This window comes from Trichosurus vulpecula, chromosome X, assembly GCF_011100635.1.
Source record: "Trichosurus vulpecula isolate mTriVul1 chromosome X, mTriVul1.pri, whole genome shotgun sequence".
NCBI classification, from domain to species: Eukaryota; Metazoa; Chordata; class Mammalia; order Diprotodontia; family Phalangeridae; genus Trichosurus; species Trichosurus vulpecula.
The window spans coordinates 29,844,223-29,856,473 of NC_050582.1; the positions used below are offsets into that span (position 1 = coordinate 29,844,223).

The 12,251-nt window shown below is 42.4% G+C and overlaps 1 protein-coding gene across 1 annotated transcript in view; it reads right to left on the minus strand.

The window, feature by feature from the left end:
* MAMLD1 (mastermind like domain containing 1) overlaps nucleotides 1-12,251 on the minus strand; it is a 96,182-nt gene that overhangs the window by 32,935 nt on the left and 50,996 nt on the right. The window lies entirely within an intron of this gene.

Below are 12,251 nucleotides of genomic sequence, written 5' to 3' on the forward strand. Positions count from 1 at the left end.
TTTATCTTAGGGGCTAGTCTAGAATTTCAGGTCCCCCAACTAACATTTCTACGTTCTATCAATAGCTTTTCAAGCCCCAAAGTGTGGTTCTGCAGTAGTTAGTTTGGGAAATGTTGCTTTTAGCCAATCTCTTAGCTCTTGTTAGCTTATTAAAATACATTTACAGCCAAATGTTTTCCCAAGTTACATTTTAAACCTCATGGGGAAGTGACATATGCTTACCATCTAGCCTTCAAAACCTGGGAGTTTGACACCAGCCTAATCAGAAGGGAATAGGAGTTCAAAACATACTCTGGGAAACCCTCTGAGTAGGAATTGACATAGCTCTGCTGATGATGGGAATCTCCGTGTTAGCCCAGGGTGGTGGACACTAATCTTTCTGGAAATGGGAGAAAAGTCCTCAAAGTAGAGGTTGGCAATTCCAAGAGGGTCTTTGGGGTGCTCCTTTAATTGGCTGCCATCACTGTTGTCCTTGTAATGGCAGACAGAGGTAATGTTTTCTTTTTGAGGGGCAGCTATGATCCTTGCTGTTCCTCTTGCTTTCATAAAGAGAACCATTAGTAGAAGGAATAAAGCTGAATGAGAGGAAAGGTGATGAATATAGTTTTAGTCCCCTTTCTGAACCCAAGGCTGCCTGTCCAATCACACCAAGGAGCCAAAGGCTGGACCAGTGTCTACTAGGGAAGCCACCTCACAACACCCAAATGGACATGGGAGCATTTTGTCCTTTGAGCCTGGATTTTCCCAGATGATCACAGTTCTGAGTATACAGTGAAGAGCATGATTTCCCTCTAAGATGCAAGGACTGACTACATTCTGAATGTGAATTTCTATCAATGATTTAGTGTAGGGCACTTGAAAAAAATCCCAAGGTTTTGAAATGGAAAGTCTGCACAATCAGTTGGCGGAAGGTGCGTGTTACTATCTAAAGACAATCTGGCCTTGGCTCTCACGCTCAAACCTAAGATCCTGGGGAGTGCTCCTTATTCGTGGCTGAGATTTTCGACCTTCAGTCTTGGTCATTGTCCCTGCAAGCAGACTGGCTCCCCAAGCCCCACTTTCCCCAGCTCCCTAGCACCATTTGTCTGCTCTTGTGTGAATCAGTAAACTGTGAATCATCCTCATGTACTAGAGAAGCCATGAAACAGACACTGAGACAATATCAGTTCCTGTTTACAGTCACTGCTTTGTTCCCCCACCCACACAGAGAAATTTCTCCAAAATGACCAGAAAGAGAAAGAAATTGAGTTCATTTTTTACCAGGAAAGTTATTTCTAGGTATTAAAAATGTACAGTAATCCATGTCATGCATTTTTCACTGAAGCCTAAAAAATGATAAATTAAGGAAAACTCCAATACAACAACTGAACCTATATTAATAACCCTCATCTCTGACTTAAAAATCCAAGGTAGCAAGTGTCTCCTCTTTCTTATGTGGCAACAAAATATTGTTGTTAATTAGAAAGGGATTAATAAGTGATTAAAACAATTTGTTTTGAAGGACAAAAACTAGACATGTTGGAGCCCTCCTTCTTTTCCCATTTTCCATAGGTTATCTTTGACAGGGTTGCTAGAGAATGACTAAGGGCCACAGAGCAAGTCACCTATTCCCATTCAGGAATAGCTGGTGCTATAAAACATCCCTTTCACCTGGCTATCATCATTAGCAAAATGATCAACAAGGAAATGTGCTTTGTTTCTTGGCCTTCTGAATTAGCTGGTTTTGTGATCTCGGTAGTAGCCTTGGTTTCACTAAAGGAATTGACTGCCTGTATTCATGACATTTACTCAACTCTCCCAGAGTTACAGATGATGGAGTTATGTGTCCCTTCCTTTCTACTTAGTTGCTCCACTTAGGAGTGGGTGATAGAAGAACTTTTGTGGCATATTAGGGATGAGGAAACATAACCTAGACCTTTCCATTGGATTTCCTATTTATGTCTTCACCAAAAAAAAGCAGACTGGCAAATCAGTCTAACATTTGGTGGATGGATGAAGGGCTGAGATGACAGTCAGGATGATTCAGGCTCTAAGCTCCTCAGTAGCAACAGTTAAGCCTAACTGGTTCAGATAATAATAATGGCGACAATGATGGCGTTTCTCCCACAACAATCCCAGGAGGTTGTCAATACAAGTATTATTAACCCTATTTTACAGACTAGGAAAATGAAGCTCAAAGAGAAGGAGACTTACCCATGGTCACAGAACTATTAAATGTCAGGTCTCTAGATGTCAGGTTGAATGGTCTTCCCATGGTACTCAAGATAATTTTCTTAGTTTTTGACTTTCCTTTGCCATAGTAGACATGACTAAATTTAGGTTTGAAATTCTGTACCTTAGTTCCTTTCATTTTCAAAAAGGGTATTTTCAGCCTATATGTGGTTCACAGAAAGGAAATTTGACATGAAACCTTTGACACGAAAAAAATGGGAAGATAATGCACAAAACAGCAGCAGCAAAGTGGCTTTCCATGAAAGAAGCACTGATTCCAGTAGAAGATAAGCTTCTTGAGGGCAGGGACTGGTTTTTGTTTGTGTCTTTTTAGCCTTGCACCTAGTAGTTGAGTTGAACTGAATTAAGAGGGGAGGAAGGGTTGTGTTCTTTGCAGGGCATTTCAAGTAACATACATTCAGAAAATACTGGCATCTGAGAGCATGCCTCGCCCCAGAGAAAGCCCTGGCTGGGGAAGTCCCTTGCTAGTTCTAGACTGCTTTCAGCTTTAAAAAATCTCACTGCTTTTGATGTGGGGAAATGGCATGATCTGTCCTCTTGGTGCACAAAAAAAGCATACCTCATTGTGGGCAAAAAAAAAAATAAAATAAAGACTCAGGCAAACATAGGATGTTGTTTCTAATTTGCATCAGAAAGAGGAAGGTCTTCTATTGAAGAGATTTGAACACTAAGCAATATTGATATGGTAGAAAGGTCACTGGCTTAGGAGGCAAAAGATCTGAGTTCTAGTCTTGGCTCTGCTGTACACTAGTTGTGTGACCTTGGGCAAATTCCTTGTGACCACTTACCACATGTACAACTTTTGGTAATTCATTTAACATCTTTGGGCCTCAGTTTTCTAATCTGTAAATTGGGGAGAAGGTGAACTGGATGACCTTTAAGGTCCTGTCCTGCTCTAAAATCTGTGATCTTCCATCTATCTTGTGTGTCCTTATTTGTTGTCTTTCTTATTAGGGTGTGAGCTCCTTTAGGCAGGGACTCTTTTTGTTTTTCTTTGTAGCTCTAGCACTTAGCACAGAGCCTGGCACATAGTAGGCACTTATTTATTATTCAATCATTTTTCAGTTGTGTCCGACTCTTCATGACCCCATCTGGGGTTTTCTTGGCAAAGATCCTGGAGTGGTTTGCCATTTCCTTTTCCAGCTCATTATACAGATGAGGAAACTGAGGCAAACAGGGTTAAATGACATGCCCAAAGTCACACAGTTAGTAAGTGTCTGAGGGTCTGAGGCTAGATTTCAATTCAGAAAGCTATCTTTTCCTGACTCCAGGGCCAGCCCTCTACCCTCTGCATCACCACCTAGCTGCCCCTCCAGACCTGGCACTCTAGCCCCTGTGCCACCACCTAGCTGCCTACTAGGCACTTAATAAATGCCTACTGCTGGATAGCAAGCATTTAAGACATGCTTGTTGACTGACTAATTTGACGATCTCTACACTCTCTTCTGGCTCTAAAATTCAAGGAGCCTATTTCACTCTCTGCTTCCCCTTTCAAAATGAAAAGAATTCATAGTAGGATAAATGAGAGTATTTATTCCATGATGTAATTGGGAAATCAGCTGAGCGAACTTGTCACCCGGAAAGTTTGTAGAGGCTGCAAACCTGAACAGGTGTAAAAAAAGGGTTCAGATGAATGTATGTTGCTAAATGGCACGAAATGAAGAAAGCTGGAAGGATTCTTGTTTTCTTTTGTTTTGCCAGTGCTGTTCTGAATTCTTGAGTCTGAGGTCACGCTCTCATGCATGACACTTCTTGGTTCTGACACTCAGAAACAGAACCAGAATCTGGATGGCCACAGGACTGAGTGTGAGTTTCAATGTTCTTAAATGGCACTCGAGGCTAAGGGAGCATTTGGTGTTATCATAGACTCTCACTCCATCCTCTAAACGTTTCAGGCTTTGCTAAATTTACACCAACAAGACCTGAACTTTTAAATTTGCTGCAGTTACAAATTAACCTCCCTTCAGCTCCCCCCGAACTCAATCACCAAGAACACCAGCGCTACAAGTTTCAATGGCTCTGCCATCTCATTGACATGGACACTCCTTCCATGGGGACAGAGAGCAAACCATCCATGCCTTTTCATCTTGTGCAAATCTTGGCGATGTTCTTTTGTCAGTTCTCCATAATGGATCTAACCAGCATGCTAGAGGGCTTCCTCTGGGTCTTTGAATATTTCATGGAGACCAGCCCAGCACTCTAGCTGCCCATCTGTTATTCCTCTCTCATTCTATGACATGACTGACCCACCTCCTTTTCCACTTTTATATATATAAAGAGATGTAATATAAGTAATATATACATACTACATACGTATTATATAATAGAAAAATAGAAAAAATACAATAGAAATATATATCATAGAAAGATATATAATATAATATATCATTATAGTTGCCGCTTTTTGAAGTCATCATCATTGGTCAAGTGCCACAGATTACTTACACAGGAATCCATGTGGAAGAATATCCATATATGCATATATATGTTCATATGGAAAAGCTAGCTGGAATGGGGTAGAGGGTGGGAGGGCAGACTTCACAAGCAGAAACTCTCAGTGGCCCCTTTTCTACAGCTGAGTTTCCTGGGGCACTGAGAAAGTACTTGCCTCGGGACACATTGCTAATATGTATCAGAGCCCAGATTTGAACCCAAGCCTTCCTGGCTCTGAAGTCAGTTCTCTAGCCACTCTACCATTCCCATTCTTCTGTTGTACAGCCTTGAAATCTGAAAAGAGAATTTTTTCCCCCTTTCTTAGGCTCTTTTTAGTAAATTTTATTTTTCAAAAAAGAAAGTATGTACATTATTATGAAAGGCCTAATTTTGCACTCCTCTTCTTCTGCCCCCCCCCCAGCTTAAAGAAATTTTATTACTGGTCTTCAGAAATCCAAAGAACCTAAGAGGAGGTTTTAGAAAATGGTTGGATTTTAGTTGATGCTTTAACAAGTTCATTAAAACTTGTTCATCAAAATCTTATGGAAGCGAATGTTGAAAACTAAAACTAAATAAATTAAAAAACTTGTTCATCAAAAAATAAAATAAAAACTCTCTAGCTATTGTTTAATAATAGTTCACACAGCTTTAGACCTTCAAGGTTTACAAAACTCTTTCCTCATAACAGGTAGAAGGGAAGTATTATTATCTACTTCTTACACATGGGGAAACAGAGACCTGGGAGTTAAGAAAGCATCAGAGCTGCAAATCCAAGTCGGGTTCAGCGCTTTCTCTACAACCATGCTGCTTCTGGATTTTTCTCGAGGTCTCTGCTTAGATTATCCCATTGGGAATAAGGCTCACCTTTCCATTCACATTTTTACCTTCAGCATACCGGATGACGACAATTCCCAAAGTGTACATACAATGTGAAATGGCTTTAAATTTCAACACTTTACCTCATTCTTTTTGTCCAGCCAGGAAAAAAAGATGCTGAAGTTTAAAAGGTTAACATTTGACTTCCAGACCCATCTTAAATTCCCACTTGAAAAAGTAAGATGGCTTTGAAATACAGGATCATTGATGTCTCTCTGATAGCCAAAAACCCCCACTAAACTCAAAAATAAGATATCAGATTCTTAGCCAAACTAGTCTTTTCGAAGCCTGAATTTCCCAAGTCCCACAGTTTGTAGGGCTGAATTTCCTGACCATTCAGAAGAGTGAACATTTTTTTCAACCCCGAAACACTGGCCTCTGAGTTTCCAAAGCATGAAATGATCAAACGAGATGACATTTTGTAAAGCGTTTAGCACAGTGCTCAGTACATAGTAAACACTATATAAATTCTGGTTGTTGTTGTGAGTAACTGAGTAATCCCTCCCCCATGCCTACCAAATCACCCAATGTTAAAACAGTGAAGAGGACGAACAAATTAGTATAAATATAAATATAAAAAAGCAGTCACTAGGGAAGATGTTTTCACATCTGTAAGGCAAGCTACATAGAGGTCAAAGCCCAGGTTCAGCCTTGGTGCTTTTTCTAAGGCAGATTCCTTACTAGCATCCTTTATTCTGGGAAAAGACACTTAATTAGCTGAAGGGCTTGGTGCTCTGCCTTCAAAAGCATACTCCTCTTCCATTCCCTCAAAGGTCTCTGCTCTGACATTATGCTATTATCAGCATAGCCTTTGAAATCAAATCTGCCTTTTTTCTCTAGGGAATTAGAAGGTAAATTTAAAAAAAACTACATTTTTTTCTTACTCCCATAAAAAATAAACACACAAAAAGGCACAAAGAAACATGGAAAGACAGAGAAAGCATTCCCAGGGTCTCCTCAAATTGGTCTAATGTCTTGGGTGGCGGCTAATTTTGCTGGTTTTCAAATAGAGCACTTTTGAGAACAAGCCCATGTGAGGTCCCTACAGACTGACTTCTTCCAGTCACGAATGAACCAAGAAAAGGGGGTTCTCCTCATAGTAACTAGGCAATTTTGATCATTTTTCCTCTTCAGTAGGTCATGGTATGAGGGTTAGAAAAGTCAATTTGTAATGTTAATTAAGATGACGTTAATTCAATCTCATAGTCCGCTAACCAAGTGAAGCCCAAACCAAGACAATGGGCACAAAAAGAAACATGGGTTTCCCTTATAGGAGTCTCCCTTCGAGGACAAAATCAATCCCATGAGTTTTAAGAGACTCCAAAAGATTCATTTGGGTCTTCCAACTTAGGCTGGATCTAAGCAATGCCCCAACCATCATCTGAAAAGTAAAATATTCACTCAATCAACCAATGACTCTGTCTACAGGATATTACACAAATGTGATTAAACTTTATTTTTCAGATTTATCAAATTGACTGGCAATTTGGTAGACAGCCTTATGAAAACTTTCCCCTGTGACTTAAAAGGTGCCCTTTCATAGAATCGTTACAGGGTCACAGATCTGATTGGAGTTAGAAAAGTCTTCGGTGGTCATCTAGTCCAACCTTTTTATTTTACAGACAGAGAGACTGAGGCCCAGAGAGGGATATGACTTTGCTAAGGTTTTCTTTCCTTGTTTCCTGTTAGAAACCTCACCCTCAGCCATCATTAGATCGCTGCATTAATCAACAGTCATTTATCAAACGCTTACTATTTGGCACAGAAGGGTAGTTCCTCCTGCCCTTGAGGTGCTTACAGTCTGGGCAAGGAAGACATGTACATATACAGGTGTATTAAAAAATGGACACCAGGTGATTTTGGCGAAGAAGACAGTGGCAGCTGAAAAGATGCTTGCCTTCGTTTTTTCACATTTGAAACACAGGCCTACTCTTGAACTTTCACCTCCTCCCCCTTCAGAAATCCCACCATGGGTGCAGAAGCAAAACCAGCTGGGCCAAATTTGTGACTGCTTGTGCCCAACTTCCTTTTCAGTTGAAAGGAGCTGTGAGGGGTACGAGTGAGCAGCTGGGGACAGGATCTGCCCTTCCTATGCTTATTTTTCCTGACCATGAGCCCTGCCAATCGTGTTAGGTGTCAGCAGGGGTGCACCCAGCCAGGAGAATGGTGTTTACTGGAAGCTTTGAAATAACAGGTGGCCCGGAGGAATTTTTGACTGTATCCCGCCAAACTATTTCCAATGCTTAGGGAATCCAGAAAAGAGTTCCAGGTTTTAAATTATTGCTTGGCCTTTCCTTCTTCCTCTCAAATAAAAATTACAGTGTACAGGTAAATCATCATTAGCTATAATCCCCCTTTGACATCCTCCTTCAGAATATACATTCCTGGAGGTGATATTAACACTAAGACCCTTTACGATATCCCACAATACAGACTGTGTTTGCACGAACAGCTGCCAATGTTCCCTCCATAAGAAAGAAAATATTGGGGGAAGGAGGTTCTTCAGATTTACCAGTTGTCTGGTCAACGGAGGGTTCTCAGGTGACTGACTAATTGAAAGGGATACAATTAGTCATTGAAGATATAAAGTTTTATCACACACACCATGGGGATTTGATTCAGCCTCTCCTATTCTTCATAAAAGTTAAAACACCAAAATGCTCCAACCTTGGGTGTGTTGCATAGCAGCTAGACCCCTACCCATGCTCTCCTTCAAAGGTCAGATTTCATACTTTGGGGTTCTTTTTCCAACTGGCTACTACCCATATTTCTTCTTTCCAACAAAGCCTCACCTTTCTCTCACTCTGGAGAAAAAGGGAATGGAGGTATTCCACAACATACTTAAATGCACATTTTGATGCATGCAGGCATACACACACACAAACACAGGAGCTTGACTCCTGAACCCCAACCCCCCAGATTCTTTAGGATACCATTCATTTCCTTTTGGGCTTCTGTGTTTTTGTCTTTAAGCAATTGTAACTCTTAATCACTGGTTACCATGTGCAAAATCCAAGGTGGTGTTTCTTAATACTGCTTTTGCAACACCCTGGGGTGTCTCCAGTCCTCTAGGGGGCTGAGGTAGTGAAGAAAGGGCTGTCATAAAAGTCTCAAAACAAATTGAATTGTACTTAACTTTGATTTTTAAAACAATGAATATATGCCTTCAGCACTTCGGGGCAGAGGGTGGGTTTCCCAAGGACAGTGTCTGACAGCTCCTGGTAGGTTGGAAACCACCGATCTAGAACCCCTATTCTTCTTTCCCCCTTAAGCATAGGCGCAAATGGCTTTGACTTCTTTTTTTGAGTGACTTCATTTAAATCAGTCACCTGATGAGAAAGTGAGATTCCCTGAAGACCCAATGTCCTCATTCTATAGAGAAAGGGAGGGACTACTGTACACAGCTGGAATTTTCCTTTATGTCTAACTGTTCCTTCCCAGGGATTTGCTTTCTATTTTCCATTCAGAATCTGCTCTTAGAAATGATGGTACAGATTTTAAACAAAAGTTCGGCCATTCGCAGGTAGCCCAAGGAGTTGTAATCGCCTGAGAAGGAAGGCCCTTTAGTGTGTGATGACTGTTATGTAAGTTTGGGCTTGTAAAATCAATGAAACACTGGGATTTATCTAACTGCAAATGAGAAGCATGCCTCAGTTACCCTTATCTTAACCAGTTTCTCCCAATTTGTCTCAAGTACGCTCTCCCTCTCACTGGAACTAGTGCTCGCTCTCTCTGTTTCTTTCTCCTCCTCCCTCCCTCTGTGTATGTGTCCTCCTCCCTCCCTCTACGTCTCTGTCTCCTCCTTTCTTTGTCTTTGTCTCTGTCTCTGTCTCTCTCCCCCTCTTCCTCTCTGTCTCTCTCATCCCCCCCTGTCTCTCTCTCTGTGTCTCTCTGTTTGTTTCTCTGTCTCTCCCTCTCCCTCTCTGTCTCTCCCCATCTCCCTTTCTCTCTCTCTCTGTCTACCTCTCTCTCTGTCTCTCTCTCTCCCTCTCTGTCTCTCTTCCTCTCTGTCTCTGTCTGTCTGTCTCTCTCTCTCTCTGTCTACCTCTCTCTCTCTCTCTGTCTCTTCCTCCCTCCTCCCCCTCCTCTTTTCTCCCTCTGGAAAAGCTGCCATGACCAAGTATTGAAGCCTCAGAAGTTACATGGGGAAATGACATAATCTAGAAGTCTGGCCAGCTAACAGGAGGTATTGACATGCCATGACAGGAATCTTTCTTGGTACTTCTTGACTAGAAGGATAATATTCTCAGTACAGAGGTGGTAATGGAGTGAAAAGGAGGGAATAAGTCAGTCAGTGGACAAGCATTTATTAGGGAGATAAATAAGGGAATAAGGGAAGAGCATCAGGGGCCTGCAGTAGGGGAGGCTAGTAGCTGAACTCGTTGGCACTGAATAAATGTTCTTTGGGTTGGGTTCTGTAATGACCATCTCCCGTAGCTCCACACAGCACAAAACTGAGCCCAGGGGCTATCTTGGGAAAGCCAGCAAATCTCTGCTTCCCCACACTGTCCTCCCCATATGAAGAGCACTGAGGTCCGATTGAAACCTAGTGGCTTACCTTGATGGAGGTGGGCAAGTCCCACCCTTGGAGGGAGGGGGTCAGACCTAGTCCCTCTGTTATAAAGAGGATACTTCCAACCATCCTCACAGAATTCTGTATTCATAGGGAACCTCAGAGCTGGGAGAGACCTCCGAAGTCATTTATTCCAACCTATAGTTAAGCAGGAATCCCCACTGCAACATTCCTGCCAAGCAGCTATTCATCCTGTCCCTGAAGACCGTCAGTAAGTGAGAGCCCACTTGCTCTGGATGCAGCCGCCTAGACTTTGGGGCACCTCTCATGCTTAGGCAACTTTTCCAGCTTAGCTGAGTTTTGGAGAATTTGGTTACAGGATGATTAGCTTGTCGGCACAAAAACTTGTGATAACGGGGTACCAGATTAAGGAGAGGTGAGGATCTGTTTTGGTGGGTGGGGGAGAATACTCCTTGCTCTACTGAAGTAAATAAAGACATGGGAGGAAGAATGCAATTCAGTACAGTGGGAAGTAAGAGGACCTGGCCTAGACCTTTGACTCTGCCACTGTGTGTGACCTTTGGCAAATCTGCTCACCTGCATGGGCCTCAGTTGTCTCTTCTGTAAAACGAAGGCATTGAACTTAGCCCAGGGCTCTTAACCTAGAGTCTAAGATGAACTTGAATTTCTTTTGATGACTGCATTTCAATGTAATCCTGTATTTGCATTTAATGCATTTAAATCTAATCACAGAAGGACAGACACGGTAGGCCCCCCTCCAGAAGAACACCTAAAACTGCTTTCATCAAAAGAAGGTTTCTGTGGATCACTCCCTCTAAGAGGCATCTGCAAAATGAAGCAGGAACTGAGAGAGTCACAGCATATAATGAAAGGCCCCAGAGAGAAGTTAAAACAAAGGGTGGGTCTGACTCAGTTGCCCTTCCTTTCACAGGGCTTCATTTGACAGATCCTCTCTTGAATAGGTCTTGGGATGGAGGTGACAAAAAGTTTTCCACCAAAGTGACAGTAGAGAAGAATCGATGTCTTTGGTGGGGAAGAGCCAGAGGTAGTTTCTGGCAATGTTCTCCTTTGGAGCCCCCTTGGAAAGCTGGGATGACTGTGAGTTCCTGAAGGCTATGTCAGAGAAGTCTAAGTTCTTGCTGGTCCTACTAAGCCAGAGAGGCTTCTGGGACAGTTTTGGTAATAAACTACATGCCTGTTGTCCTGAGACTGGCCTAGTTAAGTGCACAAAGGCTCCCTCATCACCAGAAGGCTGGACATCGAGTAATAAATTTGCAGGGCTCCCATGATCCAGAAAGACCATGTATCAAAGGGCAAGAGGGCTCACCATCTGGGTTGGTGGGAGGAATAGCCACCCCTAATGACAGCAGGGATCCTGTTAGTATGTTTGGGCCTTCCAGGTTTTTCTAAGCTGGGCACGTCACTCCCCTTTGCACACACTTATAATCCAGCCAAATCGGCTTTCTGGCCCCAGGTCTCCCATTCCGTACCTCTGCGTTAGCTAGTCCTTGTGCATGGAATACATGCCAGCCTCACCTTTGACCCTTAACATTTCTAGCTAAAGCTCAGCTCAAGTCTCACCTCCTACAGGAGGACTTTCTTGATTCCTCCCACCCCTACTAACTGCTAGGCCTTTTTTCCACCAGCATGGAAAAAAATGACCTTGTATTATTTACTTGGTGTATATTCTGAGGGCAGGGATGGTTTCATTTTTGTCTCTGCATCTCTAGCACCTAGCGTAGTTCTTGTAGGAGCTTGTTGATGAACTGAACCTGATTTATAACTAGTCAAGTTCTGGTTGAAGAGAGCCCTGGGATGAATGCTTGGGGCTGCAGTGGCAAAGTTTAAATAGATAAGTAAATAATCATGTCTTTTGTATTATAAGTAGGAAATAATTTTTTTCTAGCAGTATTATTAGGTTGTGCCGAATCAGCTGCATTCTTGTGCTTGGTCCCCTTGTGACCAAAAGCACCTGCTAGCTAGAGGCACAGTGTAGGGCCAGGGGATGCCGAATTACACTCACTCATCTGGGAAGTTGTCTTACCTCAATGGGTAAGGTTATTCATCAGTAACCTTGACCTCATTAACACTATAAACTGGTCAGACACACACAATTGGCTGGCTTCAACATGCTTTCCCCTATGTCAAGCCTGATCTTAGGGTCATGATACCTTAG